General features: G+C 43.1%; 1 protein-coding gene across 3 annotated transcripts in view; it reads right to left on the reverse strand.

Moving 5' to 3' along the window:
• The window catches only part of LOC147009453 (uncharacterized), a 42,934-nt gene extending 40,652 nt beyond the window's left edge, over positions 1-2,282 (reverse strand). For 2 of the 3 annotated variants that reach the window (XM_085861706.1, XM_085861704.1), the window contains exon 1: positions 1,979-2,282. The gene's annotated coding sequence lies outside the window, so the exon portion shown is untranslated. The remainder of the gene's footprint in view (positions 1-1,978) is intronic. The other variant, XM_085861705.1, reaches the window with a different exon arrangement.
• Positions 2,283-15,667: the final 13,385 nt, after the last annotated feature.

The following is a 15,667-nucleotide window of genomic DNA, read 5'->3' on the forward strand; positions in this document are numbered from 1 at the left end:
TCTGTGAGAAACTCCATAACTTTTATCTCCCCTTTCTGATGTCCTCTGACCACCAACCACCGTTTTATTCCTATCCGCAAGCCAGTTCTTGCTCCATTTTGCCATGTACTGAAGTCTCTTCCAGAGCCAACCTGAACGTTAGCTTCTTATGTCGTAATTTATAAAATGCCTTCTGGAAGTCTCAGTATGCTACACCCACTGCTCTTGCTTCATCTACCCAATCCGAAATTGCCTCAAAGAATTCCCAAAAAAATTTAAAACATGATTTTCCTCCAGCACCTCCATAACGGCAGTCTTAAATTATTATTTTTTCGAAACGATTCCTCCAATTCCTTCCCCCATGGTGAGGAAAGGTCAACAGTTCTCCAATGTTTCCCTTTAGCCCCTACACAAGGATAGTTTATACAAGGTTATAAAGAAACGGGAGCAATTTTTTAAAAATGGATTGCACCATTTGTGAGTCGAGGGAGATCAGTTGTCCCGGGTTGGACAAAGAACATGCACAGAGACCAGGAAAATGACAACCAAGGAGTGAATCATATGGACTTAAACGTATCATACCTGAGTCTCTTCAGGTATGATGCGTTGAGTGGTTTCTTCGAGTTAAGTCTTCGATCCAACATCTCTTGTTTTAAGATTGCGTCCGTCCGTCCTTCTTTCCTTCCGTCACTCCCTCCGTGTGACTATATGTCTATTCTTTACATCCTATTGGAATGTACCTTTTGACCGTTTCGACTGCTGGTACCCTTTAGACCATTGAAGACCCTGAGGACCCTTAAGACACCAAGCACCCAAAAGACCCCAAAACTGTAACATGTGCAGCATAATAATATAAGAATATATTGAAGGTAATAATATAAGATTATAGAAGTTATACTGTTATGAATCTGGAACCCATCGCACACAACAGCCAGAGTCCCCGTAGCTCAGTTATTTCGTTAAGTATATGTGTATAGTTATAATCCATACGTGGATACGTTACGTTACGTCCGTATAATCCATACGTTACATGCTCCCCTCATACCCAAATTATTGTTGTAAATAAATTCCCCTTTTGTTGAATGTACCAGCTCGTCCTTCTCCTTTCTGCCATTGGTTTGCCACGGTGCGTATTGGGAATTAGGAAGGCCGTTGCCGTAGTTGAACGTTTCGACTGGAGCGGCTCTGGTAACTCCGCTCGGTAACGCCGGTTCCGAGTCGTTACCTGCGACTCTGATCGGACAGTCGGCCGAGGGTGTGGTTCCCCTGTAGTGAGACTGCGTGGGTATTTAGGTACATTGAAATTAGGCAATTAACCCTACCCCACGCAGTCGAAGTATTGGCGACCACGGTCCTTTAAGTGACCCGTCGGCTCCAGAGTTATCCGGGGTGACGACCTATAAATTCTGGGTGTTCGGTGGAGCCGACTCTACTGCTCCCTCTGGCGGCCGTGTTCCCAACCGGGACCCCGACCCACAACAATACAGCAGGTTAACTCGACTCTGTGTGCTCTTCATTTTTGTGCATATTTGCATTTCTTTGTCCCATTCGTGAAAGGCAAGCTCATGTTCATGTTCATGTTCATGTTTATGCTCAAGCAGTGCAGCACGTGGGTCACAAGGCTGCGAAGACCAATGAAAATTTGGTCCATCGGACCAATGGTCCCACTCGTACACAGAACGTTTATTGTCATAAAACCAGTGTAATATATATATATATATATATATATATATATATATATATATATATATATATATATATAATATTTTTCATGTAAGAGTAAATCTGTAAATATAAATGCAGAGCTTTGATTAATACAGATACACAATATTTATTTTCGAAAGTTAAGTGGGAATGCGGGAGGGGACGCCCAATACCCTTGTACCAAAAACTGCTGATATCTCGTGAAGAAACATGTTATAATCTGTATCACTTCGTTTAGTGCTACTCAGGAAGAAGTTTAAAAAAAACCAGAAATCCTCACAACACTTCTACTCACAACTCGCTTCAGGAAATGTTTCTGTCGCTCTGCGTGTCCCGGGAACACAGATCCCCGCTTGAAACTCGCACGACTCTTATTCTCCTTCGTTAAATCTTCTTCTTCTTCTTATCTGTCGAATTATATACTATTACATCTCCCGAATCCCTCTCGATCGTTATCTCATTCCCACTGTGACGTGTATAACACCAGAACATTTCTTCAAGCCGACAATCCCATTAGACATCGTTCTTCACAAAAAATATCCAACGGTGAAAAAAAAAAAACGAGGAAAAAGAGGTTCTGACACGCCAAGCTGGACGATGCACCCCGAACCGTTGGTATTTCCCACAGACTTCCGTTCACCAACGAGACTGCACTGCCCCCAGTCAGCGCGTGCAAATCAGATGGTCACGTGACGAGGTTTGTCCGCTTTCACCATTCCGAGGAACCGAGCTCATTTCTTTCTTTCTTGTTTGTCCGGGCGATATCTCAAACATCCTTGGAGCTTGGAAGCTGAAATTTGGGGACAAAAGAAGATGTACTTTGGCAAAAACGTTTTTTTTTAACCTCCGCCACCGAGGGTGAAGGAGGTTATGTTTTCACCTCTTTCCGTCTGTCTGTCTGTCACACGATTTTTGGCCACAGTTTTCAAGCAATCGTTGTGAATTTTTTTTTGTGTGTGTGTGGGTCACCGGACAAGGCCAGCAACGCTTAATTTCGGTGAAAATCCGAATCCGAATCCAGATCTCAGAATTTTTTTTCGTGATTCTTCACCATTAAGAGATCAGGCCAAAACCGATGGAGAGCACGATATCTGTAAAAGTTGTGGACGGATTCGGGTGAAACTTGGTGGACCGGTTGTTAGTGTGACAAGGTCGAATTGATTCAATTTTGGTGAAGATCCGAATCAGGATCTGAATATGAGAGTTATTTAATTTCTAAAGTGATTCTTCACCATTAAGAGATGGGGCTCAAAAACGATATAGTACTGTTTGGCATGATATTTAACTTCTGCCATCTTCGAAGATGGATGGAGGTTACTGTTTTCACCCCCTTTCTGTTTGTTTGTTTGTTTGTTTGTGAACAGTATTCCGGAAAAACTCCTCGACGGATGTCGACGAAACTTGGTGGAGGGGGGGGGGGTTAGGTATGGTCCAAGGATCATGCCATTAAATTTTGGACTTGGTCCCCCCCTCCCAAAAAAATAATTGTTAGAGAATTTTTTTTTTTGTTTGCATTTCTGCATATTTTAAATGATTTCCAACCCCCTCCCCAAAAGAAAATTTACCCCCCCCCACCAAAAAAGAGAAATTTTTTTTTTGCATTTATACATGTTTTAAGTGATTTCCACCCCCCCCCCCCCAAAAAAAAAAGTTGGAGAAAAGAACACTAACTGTCAGCACTGTTGACATATTTAATGAATAAGATATAAAGGTTCACTTGAGTGACCCAGCAGTATTGGCGGCGGAGGTTTTGCACTCTCCCGAGTGCTCCCCCTCTAGTTCAAACATGTTTTAGGCCAGATATGTTCGCGTGGATCAGGGGCGCAGGTGTGCGCTCTACCGAGTGCCCTTGTAGTTTGTTACTCGCAAAATCGAAGATTTTTCAAGTACATTGGTCAGTCGATTTTGTTATTGGGTCGCCGAAATAGGTGACCCTTATTGTCAGTAATTCTGTCTGTTTGTTCGTTTGTCATCAGCATAATTGGTAGTAAACGTGGGCCAATTTTGACCAAACTCGGGTGGTAGGTACATCTTATGACCTCGCGCTTTGGAAATTGTGATGGTTGCTAGGGATGCTTTGGTTCCCTAGCAACAACCGAAAAACCTTCAAAATGGGTACCGTTCACGCAAAATCAATTCTGAAAGCCATTATCCCACGTAGGGTTATGAAATTTGGCACGAATGATCTACAGGTGATGTTCTATCAAATATATTCCGGTTTTTGTGATATATGTAATACTTTACCCGCAGCGCCCCCTACAATTAGGGTATGCGCGAAAATTGGCGAAAATTGAAGGCCCCCTAGCGACCAGGTGAGTGCATCGATACGAATGAAACTTTGCAGGTTCATGGTACTCAATGAGTACTACAACTTTGCCTCAGGACATATTGACCGATTTCGCTTAGGTCAGGGGTCAAAGGTCAATTAGTGCAAAATTCGATAATATGCAAGAGCTGGAGGTGTCCGCGCCAAATGCCTCCTAAGGTTATGGTCGGATGGTCATGAAAATTCACAATAATCGTCTGGAATACATTGTGCACAAACGATCGAGCCGGATTTTCGATTTAGATCTTTGTTTACCCACAGCACCCCCTCGAATTTTGGGGATTTCCGATTTCAAACCTCATTTTCGGTACTTTTCATTCAATTGGATACCGAGTAGTTATCAGTAGATGGAACTGGATGAGATTTGATATGCATAATCTTAAGGTGATTCCCTATCCGCTATATGACATCCATTTTACTCTATATCTTATAGTTTCCATGCTCGGCGACCCATCGCCACTGACCGGCTTGTTCTGTCTGTTTGCCTGTCTGTTTATAGCCTGCAGGTCACAATTTCAAACCGATCGTCATGAAACTTTACCAAGATGTGGAGGTAGTCTCAGCTGAGAAGCCTATTGATTTTGAGGTCTCAGGTTAAAGGTAATTTTGAGGTCAAATTTCTGAAATCGTCAATTTACATCCTATTTAACTTGAAAGTTGAACAGGATTTGCATAGTCCATCACTGAATTGGGAAAACAACTATTTTAAGGTCAAAGGTCAACTCAAGGTCAAACTTCTAAAATCATAAAATTTCATCTGAAAAATCATCAATTTTCATCTGATTAACCTGAAAGTTAAGCAGCAATTACAGAGTACATTGCTGAATTTGGAAAACAATTATTTTTGAGGTCAAATGTCAACTCAAGGTCAAACTTCTAAAATGAACAATTTATATATGAAAAACAATCTATTTTCATCTGATTGACCTGAACTTTGATTAAGATTGTGGATTTTAATCTTGATGAAATGGACAATTTGACGTATCCATGGCAACTTTTGGAGAGGGGGGGTGGATTTTGCAAGTATCGTGCTCTGCACAACGTCTTTTTCTTGTTTGTTTGTCTGTGCACAGAATATCTCAAAAAGTTGTAGACGGATCCGGATGAAAGTTTGTGGACAGGTTCGGAGTGTGACAAGGGCGAACCGATTAGATTTTGGTGAAGATCTGGATCTGCATCCGACGACAAGAATTTTTAAGTGATTCTTCACCATTGAGAGATGGGGCTAAACTAATATATCACACAATATCTCAAAAAGTTGTGGACGGATTCAGATGAAACTTGGTGGACAGGTTGGGCTGCATGACCATGACGAATGGGTTCAATTTTGATGAAGATCTGAGTCTGGATCTGGAAAAGAAAATTATTTAATTTTCAAAGTTATTCTTCACCATTGAGAGATCAGGCTAAAAATGATAAGTAGCATGATATTTCAAAAATGTATTGGGCCTGATATGTTCTCATGGATCAGACATTGTGCGGCGGAGGTATGCAGTGCCCTTCTAGTTTCGCATGATGTTCCCTTAAATTGAGAGTTGAACAGGCGACCATGACTGGTTTCTGAAAAGTCGGTGATAGCGTGATCGGGGAACGGAAAGCTTCAAATATTCATGTTTTGGTGTGATGACGCTGTGGTGGAATTTATTTCTGCAGATCGAATAAACTCCTCAGGTTCAGAATTCAGATCATTTATTGCAAGGATAGCAAAAACAAAACACAGACAGAAGTCTATAGCTGTAAACTTGAATTTTCCTTGTCCCAGGAAAACTTTTTCAGCCGCACCAAATTCATATTTATACGTTTCGAAGTGATACCTTGTCAACATATTTTGTCAGAAATATATGTGGAAATTTCATTCAACATCTTGTTTTTACAAGTTGTTTTTTTCAAAACTCATGATGATTTTGCAAAATTTGATCATACAGGGATGAAACAAAACATCTCCAAGGAGGCTTGCTTGTGCAATAAACATTCCAAACCTTTTTTTTAGCAGATTATTCGAGACTTGTATTCATATTATAAAGAACTTATAATTCCACAGACAAATCTCAAATGGCAAGAAAAGGTTGAGACGTGTGGTTTGGGCGATCTAAATGTAATGCACGAGGCTTGACACGAGATTCCACCCTTACCGTACACAACTGCAAGACTCACAATTTTGCATTCATTAATCGCCTGGTTTTGGCTTAGTGGTTCGGGTGGCGGCTTGAGATCCTAGGGTCCTGAGTTCAAGCCCTGTTGGCCGCTAAATTAATACACCAGGGGGTTGACTCAGCCTGTCATCCTTCCAAGGTCGGCGAAGTGAGCACCAGTGTGTACTGGTAGAGGGGCACTGCATCAGCGACACAGTCACGCTTCCATGAAATGATAGCTACCCCGGCAGCTAAGCTGCCATACGCAAGAAGAAGAAGAAGATGTTTGAACCCAGTAACGAATCAACACCAGAATTATTTAATTAATTGCGCATGGAACCAGAGTGATTTACAAGCCATGAAAATGCAAATGAAAGATTATTATGGTAATCCAGAAGGGTTCGTGGAACAAATGCTGTATTAGATAAATTCAAACAAAGCTACTCATGACGATGTGATCGGGTTAATAACAACAGTATTGCCAGTCAAGATATGGCGCAAAACTAAAGAATTAGCAGCGTGGCCGGATGCCGCACCGGCAGGAGAAATTGAGAGAGCCTGAGTGCAACAATTACTTATTCATTTAAGAACAGCAATAAGCCCGTCTGAGATAAATTGGGGGAAAATGCAAGGATGTAAGCAAAAAAAAAAGATGAAGAACCAGAAGAGTTCATGAATAGATTGCGACAAGTTATTGTTCAACGTTCAGGGTTGGACGTGGCTGCAATACCGGATGATTTGCTGACTAACTTATTTGTAAAGGGATTGCTGCCACCGCTGTCAAAACAAATGCACAAAAAAAGAAACCATTAAAGTGGACAATTTGCAAATGTTGATGATGGAACGTTATAAAAGGAAATTGAGGAAAGAAAAGCGAGAAAAGGAAGATCGGTGGGATTCAGATGACTGCCCACAACACCAAAGGAAAGAGGAAGTACTAACATCCCCACATGTGAGTCCGGCAGAAGGATCTGAAGATGACGCGAGACCTTTCCCCATTGAGCCAAATTGGAACACAAAGCCGAAATGGAGATGTGAGAAAAATGGTACCTGAGCGCCCCATCGTGGGCCGTCTCCAAGCCCAAATGCTTGTTACATTTGCAGGAAAGCTGGACATTGGAAGAGAGACTGCCCGTGTAATCGATGTCCGAGCAGGGATTCTCAAGTACGGTACAGAGAGCGGGTTCACTTCCACACTACCGCAAATAACAGCGACCCCTTCAGACAAGCCGACCGTAAATATCAAGGTAAATGGGGAAAAAGTTTCATTTTTGATAGATAAGGGAGCTACCTGCTCGACATTTAGAAAGGATGTTCTGCCCTCCGTGCCTTTATCACACGAGTGTGCAAACGTGGCTGGAATAACTGGAACAATTGAAAAGATTCCTATAACACAAAACCTGACGATTGAATATGGACCTTTTGAAGCGCATCATGCCTTCTTACTAGCGGCAAATTCACCTGTAAATTTATTGGGACACGATTTGCTTTGTCGCTTGGGATGCGCGGTAAAATACTCAGAAAATGGAGTGTATGTAAATATTCCAGAGAACAAAGAAACCGAAACCTTAGAAATGCTATCACGATCAATCGGGCCTTCCTTGTATTGGTGGCAAGTACGTGGAGGAAATGTCCGAGAGATAACTGAGCAAAATTTGGCAGAGTTAAAAACAATCTCCGATATAAAACTTTGCTTGGAACCTCACGATGAAAATATGGGGGAAAATATGACAGGGTGGGTTGAACCCCTGCACTGCGCAGCATACTATGACGTTTCGGGAGAGTATGTGAATTATGCAAATTAAGTACAAAATGCGCTCAGTATGGAATTCAATATCAAAACTGCTGATTTTTGGATGGGTAAAGAGGGGATTGGGTTGGAGTTGAGATTTAAACAACAACAATGCGACTTGATGTACCAACCCATGAATATAATGCCGCATATTACATTAATTGTTGCAAAAGGACACAGAGCGAAGGAGATTGGACCAATGATCACGTGATTAAAGGGTTTGTCGAGACAATATGTATGTTAGGTACGGGGTAGAAATTTGATGATGGGGAGGAACATAATTGCGAGGAAGTCATGATGAAAACCGCTACTTCCCGGACAGACTTAAAGGACAACCCGCTGCAAAACCCCGAAATAAGTCTTTGTGGATGGCTCATCAACAAAAGCAGCAGACAGGTCATTACTGTCAGGATATGCAGTGTGCTCTGAAAGTGACATCTTGGAAAGTGGTAAACTCCCTCAACATTATTCCGCACAACAGGCAGAACTATGTGCACTAATTGCAGCATGCAATCTAGCCGAGGATAGAAGCATAACAATATATACAGATTCCCAATATGCGTACGGGGTGGCACACGATGTAGGGACACTGTGGAAAATAAGAGGGTATATAACATCGCAAGGTACGCCAGTCAAAAATGGTAAATTGATAGCAGAACTGTTATAAGCTATTCACTTACCAAAACAAATAGCGATAGTAAAATGCTGAGCACATACAAAGCAAAGAGATATGGTCTCAAAAGGAAATGCTTTCGCTGATTTAGCAGCAAAACAAGCAGCAAAATCACAACAAATAGCAAATATATGCTCATCAAAGAGAAAAATGAGGAAAAGGCGCCAACTACTGATGACATTGCAGCACTACAGGAGGCAACTGAGGCAAGTGAACGAGCCAAGTGGGAGAAAATAGCTTGCTGTTATAACGCAGAAACAAAACTTTGGGTCTCAAAGGAGGGGAAGGTGGTTGCCCCAAAGGCACTTTTACCATGGCTTGCTCGTTTGGCACACAGAAGTAGCCACACGAGCAAACGGGGTATGCAAAAGGAGGTGCTACGAACATGGCATGCTCCAGGATTTGCAGCTGTGGCAAAAATTTTTTGTAGAAGCTGTGTGTATGGTCAACACCATAATGTTGGTAAAGTGTTTAAGCAACCGGAAGGAGCTCATCCTCTATCCTGGGGGCCTTTCGGCCATATTCAAATGGACTTAGTAACCATGCCAAAATGCTGTAATTACACTACATTGAGTAGTGGTCAATATGTTCACCAAATGGGTTGAGGCATATCCATGTAGAACAGGTGATGCAAGGACGGTGGCAAAGCTTTTGCTCAAAGAGTACATTTGCAAGTTTGGGATACCTTACAAAATATCCAGTGATAAAGGGTCACATTTCACATCGGATATTACCAAGGAACTCTGCAGAGCTTTGCAAATAAAACATCGCTTCCACTGTCCATACCATCCTGAGTCTGCAGGGCAAGTAGAACGGCAGAATGGCATACTTAAGAATAAACTTGCCAAAATATGTGCCGAAACAGGTTTGAAATGGCCAGAGGCTATTCCTCTGGCACTGATGTCAATGAGGTCAACGGTAAACAGGTACAGCAGATTGTCCCCACATGAAATATTGATGGGGAGACCAATGCGGGTACCGGTAACTGTCTCATTAACCCTGAAACAGATGGACATACACATGATGGATGAGACAATGATTAACTTTTGTGTTGCCTTTACAAAAGTTGTCAAATAATTTCACTCGCAGGTCAAACAAGCACTACCAGAACCGGCTGCGGAGGAACCGCCCGGCAACTGGGTGTACATCAAGGTGTTCAAGTGGAAAAATGCACTGAAGACACGTTGGACATCAGGTATTATTGGTCACAAACACAGCTGTCAAGTGTGAAGGTAAGCAATCATGGACTCACGCATCTCACTGCAAAAGAGCATTCAGGAAGTCGTAAAGAGAAGAAAGGAAATCCACAAGTGGGAAGAAGGTTACCGGGGGTTCAGGTTCATGACATGTGTATATATATATATATTTATTTATTTCAGTGCCTTTGATTAGCACATGCATAATTGTGATAATATGGATGATTACGGACAGTGAGGGCATTATGGGAATGCCATGGAGAGCAGAATGTTTGGTAGGTCAAGAGCAGGGTAACAAGGAATGGTTCGTGACTGGGAACACAGGGCAGAAGAAGGTAAACATCGGGACCAATTGCATGAAAAGCGTGTATTAGACAAGCACAGATTTGACCCTTCCATATAATTATGCACCCTGTGTCACACGGGATGAAGGGGACGTAGGCACTGTATGCCTGAAACGAGGCATAGTGTTACATGAAGGGATAACTGGACATCCACTGAACACCTTTTTAGCAATATCTTTACAACATGCTCACAGTATGAACAGGAGCAAGTGTTGGGTTTGCTCACAGCTCACCCACTTATCCAAGCATGGACTGCCCTTCTCGGTAATCCCATTTTCAGGGGAAAAAGGTGACCACACTCCTCGATATAGGACAAATTTTGCCTCACTATCTAAGTGGGAGGGATTGGATAAATACCCACCGCATTTTGAGGTGATGAATAGAGAAGTAGGAATACTTTGCCGAGGAAGTAGAAAAGGAAATGGACCTTACTTGGGTAACTCAACATGCCAATACTATGCCAAAGATGAAGAAAAGGTAACCATTGAGGGACGAATTACTGGGACAAGGATAGATATAATGATACGAATGAATAATCTCGTGAAACACCAGGCACCATTAAACGGTACATATTTCGTACGTGGGCCTGGGGCATATTCGTGGTTACCAGCCAGGTGGATGGGATCTTGTTATTTTGGATATGTAATACCCCAAATTTGTATTCTTGACCAATCACCTTTCATGTCACAGAATAAACAAAAAAGAATGATTTCAGAAACTGAACAATTTTTCATGATAGCCTTTCCCTTTTATGGCGTTGGGAAAGCTGCGAGAGAAATCATTAACCTGGCAGCCTCTTTAGAGAAGTGTGCGAATGAAACTGCTGAGGTTTTTACCAAAGTAAATGCTGAAATGGTTGCCATACGGACGGTAACTATGCAGAATCGTATCGCCTTTGATGTCCTATTGGCTGCACAGGGAGGCACATGTGCAGTAGTAGGGTCGGAATGTTGCACCTATATCCCCGATAACTCGAGGAGATTGACGATCTGGCTGGAAAAATTAAAGCAGAAGGTGCCAAATATCATGATTATTAATAGGGGATGGAACTTCGGGTCATGGTTGGAAAAGATGCTTGGTGGATGGGGGAGCATGGATACTCCACATATTGTTCATTGGACTTATGATATTCGTCGCTATTGTTGTCATTATAGTGTGCATAAGAGTAATAATCAGTGTGTGTGTGAGAGAAAATTTGCCATAGTGACAACGATGGTGGCGCATGAAGTTTCCCTGGACCAACCATCTCTGAGCAACTATGGCGATCCAGAAGATCCAGAAAACCCAGAAAATGAAGAACCTAGTATAAAATTGGGTCGAGACACCATGTCGGTGGGATTTTATGGAAAATATGAAAGTACAGACACTCATGCCTTTGGGACTAACAAAAACCCTTTTGAAAGAATTCAACAATTGTTGCTAAACAAACAAAAACAGATGGATGATTGTGATGAAGAGATGTGGGGTAATAAAGATATCTTTAAAACTGAAGGTGAAAAAGAATTTGAGCGGCTTGCTCAAACAAAAATTGATTAGTATAATTGAAAAAGGTAATTGCCTATTGGATGTATATGTTCGGTGTGCACAGGGTTCTTTTCTTCCAGATCTCATGGGCGCCCAAACTCTGTGGGGATGGGGAGGTGGTGGCCCCCGGGGGTTGCATCCACTTGCTAGTGTGTTTACCCACCACAGAGCATAAGTCTGGGTGACACAGTTAAAAACGAGTTTGCCGTGAGCCGATGAAAATTTAGATTTTCAGTAGGTTTAACCTTACAGAATAAACCCTTAGGTTGTTCTGTATGAACAAAATGGGGGACTGTGCAAACTGGATTATTAATTGAATTTATAACAATGTAAAAATGCAAATTAACTTAGTTTAGTGCTTTGAGAAAGAATTTAATAAATATATGCTGGGAAAACTTGGAGAAGGCAGAATACACACATCCCTTCGAATCTTAAACAACCTTGTAAAACCTTATCGGTCTAATGACCTTAGAGGTTGGTGCTGCCGAAGCAGTCTCCTTGACTATTGGACACAATCCTGGATGGGTCACCACTCTGAAACAGGATACTAGCAAGCTGGTACTCATTTTGCCAACCTCAGAAGGATGACAGGCTGAGTCATCCCCACCTGGCATTAATTCAACAGACAAGTCGGATTTGAACTCAGGATCCTCAGACCTCAAGCCCACTACCCTGACCATTAAGCCAACACCAGGTATAATGTTTTTATATGTTTTAGGGTAAATCCAATAAGGCTGCCAAACCATGTGATCTATGATGTCATATGTGAACCTTTTATTCCTCATGGATAGGCGATCATATGTGTAAACTTTTGCCTCAATTTGTTCATCAATTTCAGAGAAGACGATTTTTGAAGGTTTAAAAAATTTTTTTTTAACAATATGGCTGCCGAATAACGTGACCGATCACATCAAAACATTTTGTGCACCATTTTTTCTCCAGCTGATCCTCAAAAATTTTCATACTGATGGGATGTAGCGTTCTACATATGCAAGGATGAGGTCAAAACGAAGGCACCTATGATGTCATAAAAAACCACACATTCCCCATGAGTACTTGCTACGTGCCAAGTTTCAATTTTTTCCTTGGTGCGGTTTCAGAGATACCTGAGGTCCAAAGTTTTTCCAACATGGCTGCCATACCACGTGACGTGTGACGTCATAATTGTCATGAAAACATTCTACATGAGTAGTTGTACAAATGGTGAAAATTTTGTGTCCATCCGCCAAGCGGTTGCGGATATAAACACAAGTAGGGTGAATATACTGATTCTGGCTCACTTTTCCCCATGTAAATGAATGGGGGATTTTCAGCGATTCATATTTTTTTCCCCGAAAAAGTAAACCCCCTTTTTATCCCAAGGTATATTTATTTGTCTCCCCTTTTAACCTCGGGACACCTTTTTTCAAATAACCAATGCAATAAGATAAAGATTTGTTCAAGTAGTAAAGTAGTAATGTGATTTGTTAAATGTGATTCTAATGAAATATCTGAAACATGTAAGCCAAGGGACACTCTTTTTCAAATAACCAATGCATATTGTTTAGCTCACTCATTGAACCTATAAAGATTTGTTCATTCTCAAATTCCTTCAATAGTTTAATTTTCTTTGCACAATAATCCCCATCTAAAATATTTAAAAATAAAACATTTGAATCTTTATATTTTTTTAAGATACCCCTTTTGTGCCATTACGAAATGATAAACTTCTCTTAATGCTCTTGTTTGACCACCTCCTGAGCCACAGGTTATTTTTTAAGCCACGCCCACTTTTCATAAGCCCCGCCCACACTCCAATGATTTTATAAGCCCCGCCCACTTTTCTTTATGCCCCGCCCACTTTAAGCCCCGCCCACTTTCCGTGAGGCGTTCCCCATAAGCCCCGCCCACTTTTGCTAAGCCCCGCCCACTTTTCCCTAAACCCCGCCCACTTTCCATGGGGCATTTTCGTAAGCCACGCCCACTTTTACTAAGCCCTACCCACTTTATCTACGCTCTGCCCACTTTTTATGAGGTATTTTGTAAGCCACGCCCACTTTTTAAGCCCCGCCCACTTTTGATAAGCCCCGCCTACTCTTACATCATTTCCAGTTCATCTCTGACTCACAAAGAAATCACTAGAAAATTCTGGAATGTTATGGTTTTGAAAAATTTCCTAACGAAGGCTTGCCTAGGCTTGCCCAGGGAATTTCCAAAGGAAACCACACCCACCAGTCTTTCCCTATAAAAGCCTCAAGCCCAGGCTCCATTTTAAACATTTTTTTTGCTGGCAATGGTACGCTGCGTCAGGTCAGGTCAGGTATGGGAGCATGTGCCAGAACAGCGCGTCGCTGCGTCCACTTTCCGCCGGTACTCCAGGGGCCTCCGTCTGGCCATCCCCCAGGCAGATGCCAGGCCCATCCCCATCTCCTTGAGATGATGGTCAACCTGCTGCAACCATGAGGCACGTGGTCGGCCCACTGGCCTCCTCCACTCATGAGACTCCCTCGCTGAGAGAATCTGGTGAGCAGGATCAGCGTCAGGAAAACGAGCCACATGTCCATACAGCCGCAGCTGACGCTCACGGACTATGCAGGTAACAAATCTCATCCGAGTCTCTCTCAGCAACCGCTCGTTGGACACAAAATCCGACCAGCGATAGCCAAGGATTCTCCGAAGAGACCTGGTACCAAAGGAATTAAGTCTCCGTCTCAGATCCTTGGTCAAAGTCCAAGTCTCGCACCCATAGAGCAAGACTGGAAGTACCAAGGACCTGAAGACTCGGACTTTCGTCCTCCCGCACAGGTACCGGCAGCGCCACACCCCATGATCCAGTGAATCCATGACTCCCCAGGCCCGACCCAGACGTCTATTGACCTCCGGCTCACAACCTGCGGAGACATGAATATCACTGCCAAGGTAAGTGAATCTATCCACGACCTCAACATCCTCACCACAAACAGACACAGACAGGACAGCAGCATCCAAGATGTCACCGAAAGCCTGGATCTTTGTTTTGACCCAAGAAATCCGTAATCCCAACGGCTCCGACTCCTCATTCAGCACCTCGAGGGCCCCCAAGAGGATGTCTAAAGTCTCCGCAAAAGATGACTGCATCATCTGCAAAATCAAGGTCCGAGATCTTGACATTGCCAAACGATGCACCGCCTTGCAGTCTCTCCGACATCCTCCCAAAAATCCAGTCCATACAAGTGCTGAAAAGTGTGGGGGCAAGTACACATCCCTGACGAACTCCAGTAACAACTGGAAATAAGTCAGAGGCGGTACCACCACACTTCACAGCACTCTCAGTACCAGAGTAGAGTTCAGACATCAGATCGATCAGTTTCGGTGGCACCCCACGAAGACCAAGAATCCTCCAGAGGACATCCCGATTCACTGAATCGAACGCTTTACAGAGATCAACATAGGCTGCAAGCAGGCCCTGCCGAAACTCTCGTCTGCGTTCAGTGAGGACACGAAGAGCAAGGATACGGTCAATCGTTGACCTCTTTGGTGTAAAGCCTGACTGCTCTGGACGCTGGTGCTCAAGCAGATGGTGGCGAACCCTATCAAGAATTATCCGAGCAAAGACCTTGCCCGGCACTGAGAGCAGCGTCACCCCTCGGTAGTTGTTGCAGTCTTGGCGATCACCCTTCCCTTTCCAGAGAGGGACAACAAGGCCCCTCTTCCAGTCAGTTGGGATGATGCCTGTGTTCCAGGCAGAGCACAAAACTGCATGCAACGACGCGAGTGCAGCATTTCCACCAGCCTTGAGAAGTTCAGCATGGATGCCACAGATCCCTGGAGCTTTGCCCCGTTTCAACTGGTTCACCGCAGCCCGTGTTTCCACAAGCGATGGTGGACCACAGTTGATTCGAGGGTCAGCAACAGGGATTGTAACACCCTTGACGTCCAACTCGACAGCTGGGGGATCAGCCTGGTACAACCGCTCAAAGTAACCGGCCCAGCGGGCCTTTTACTTCAGACTCCTCTGTCAAGAGCCTACCACTCTCTG

This window comes from Eptatretus burgeri, chromosome 17 (assembly GCF_056783735.1).
Source record: "Eptatretus burgeri isolate ZD-2024b chromosome 17, Ebu_testis_v1, whole genome shotgun sequence".
NCBI lineage: Eukaryota > Metazoa > Chordata > Myxini > Myxiniformes > Myxinidae > Eptatretus > Eptatretus burgeri.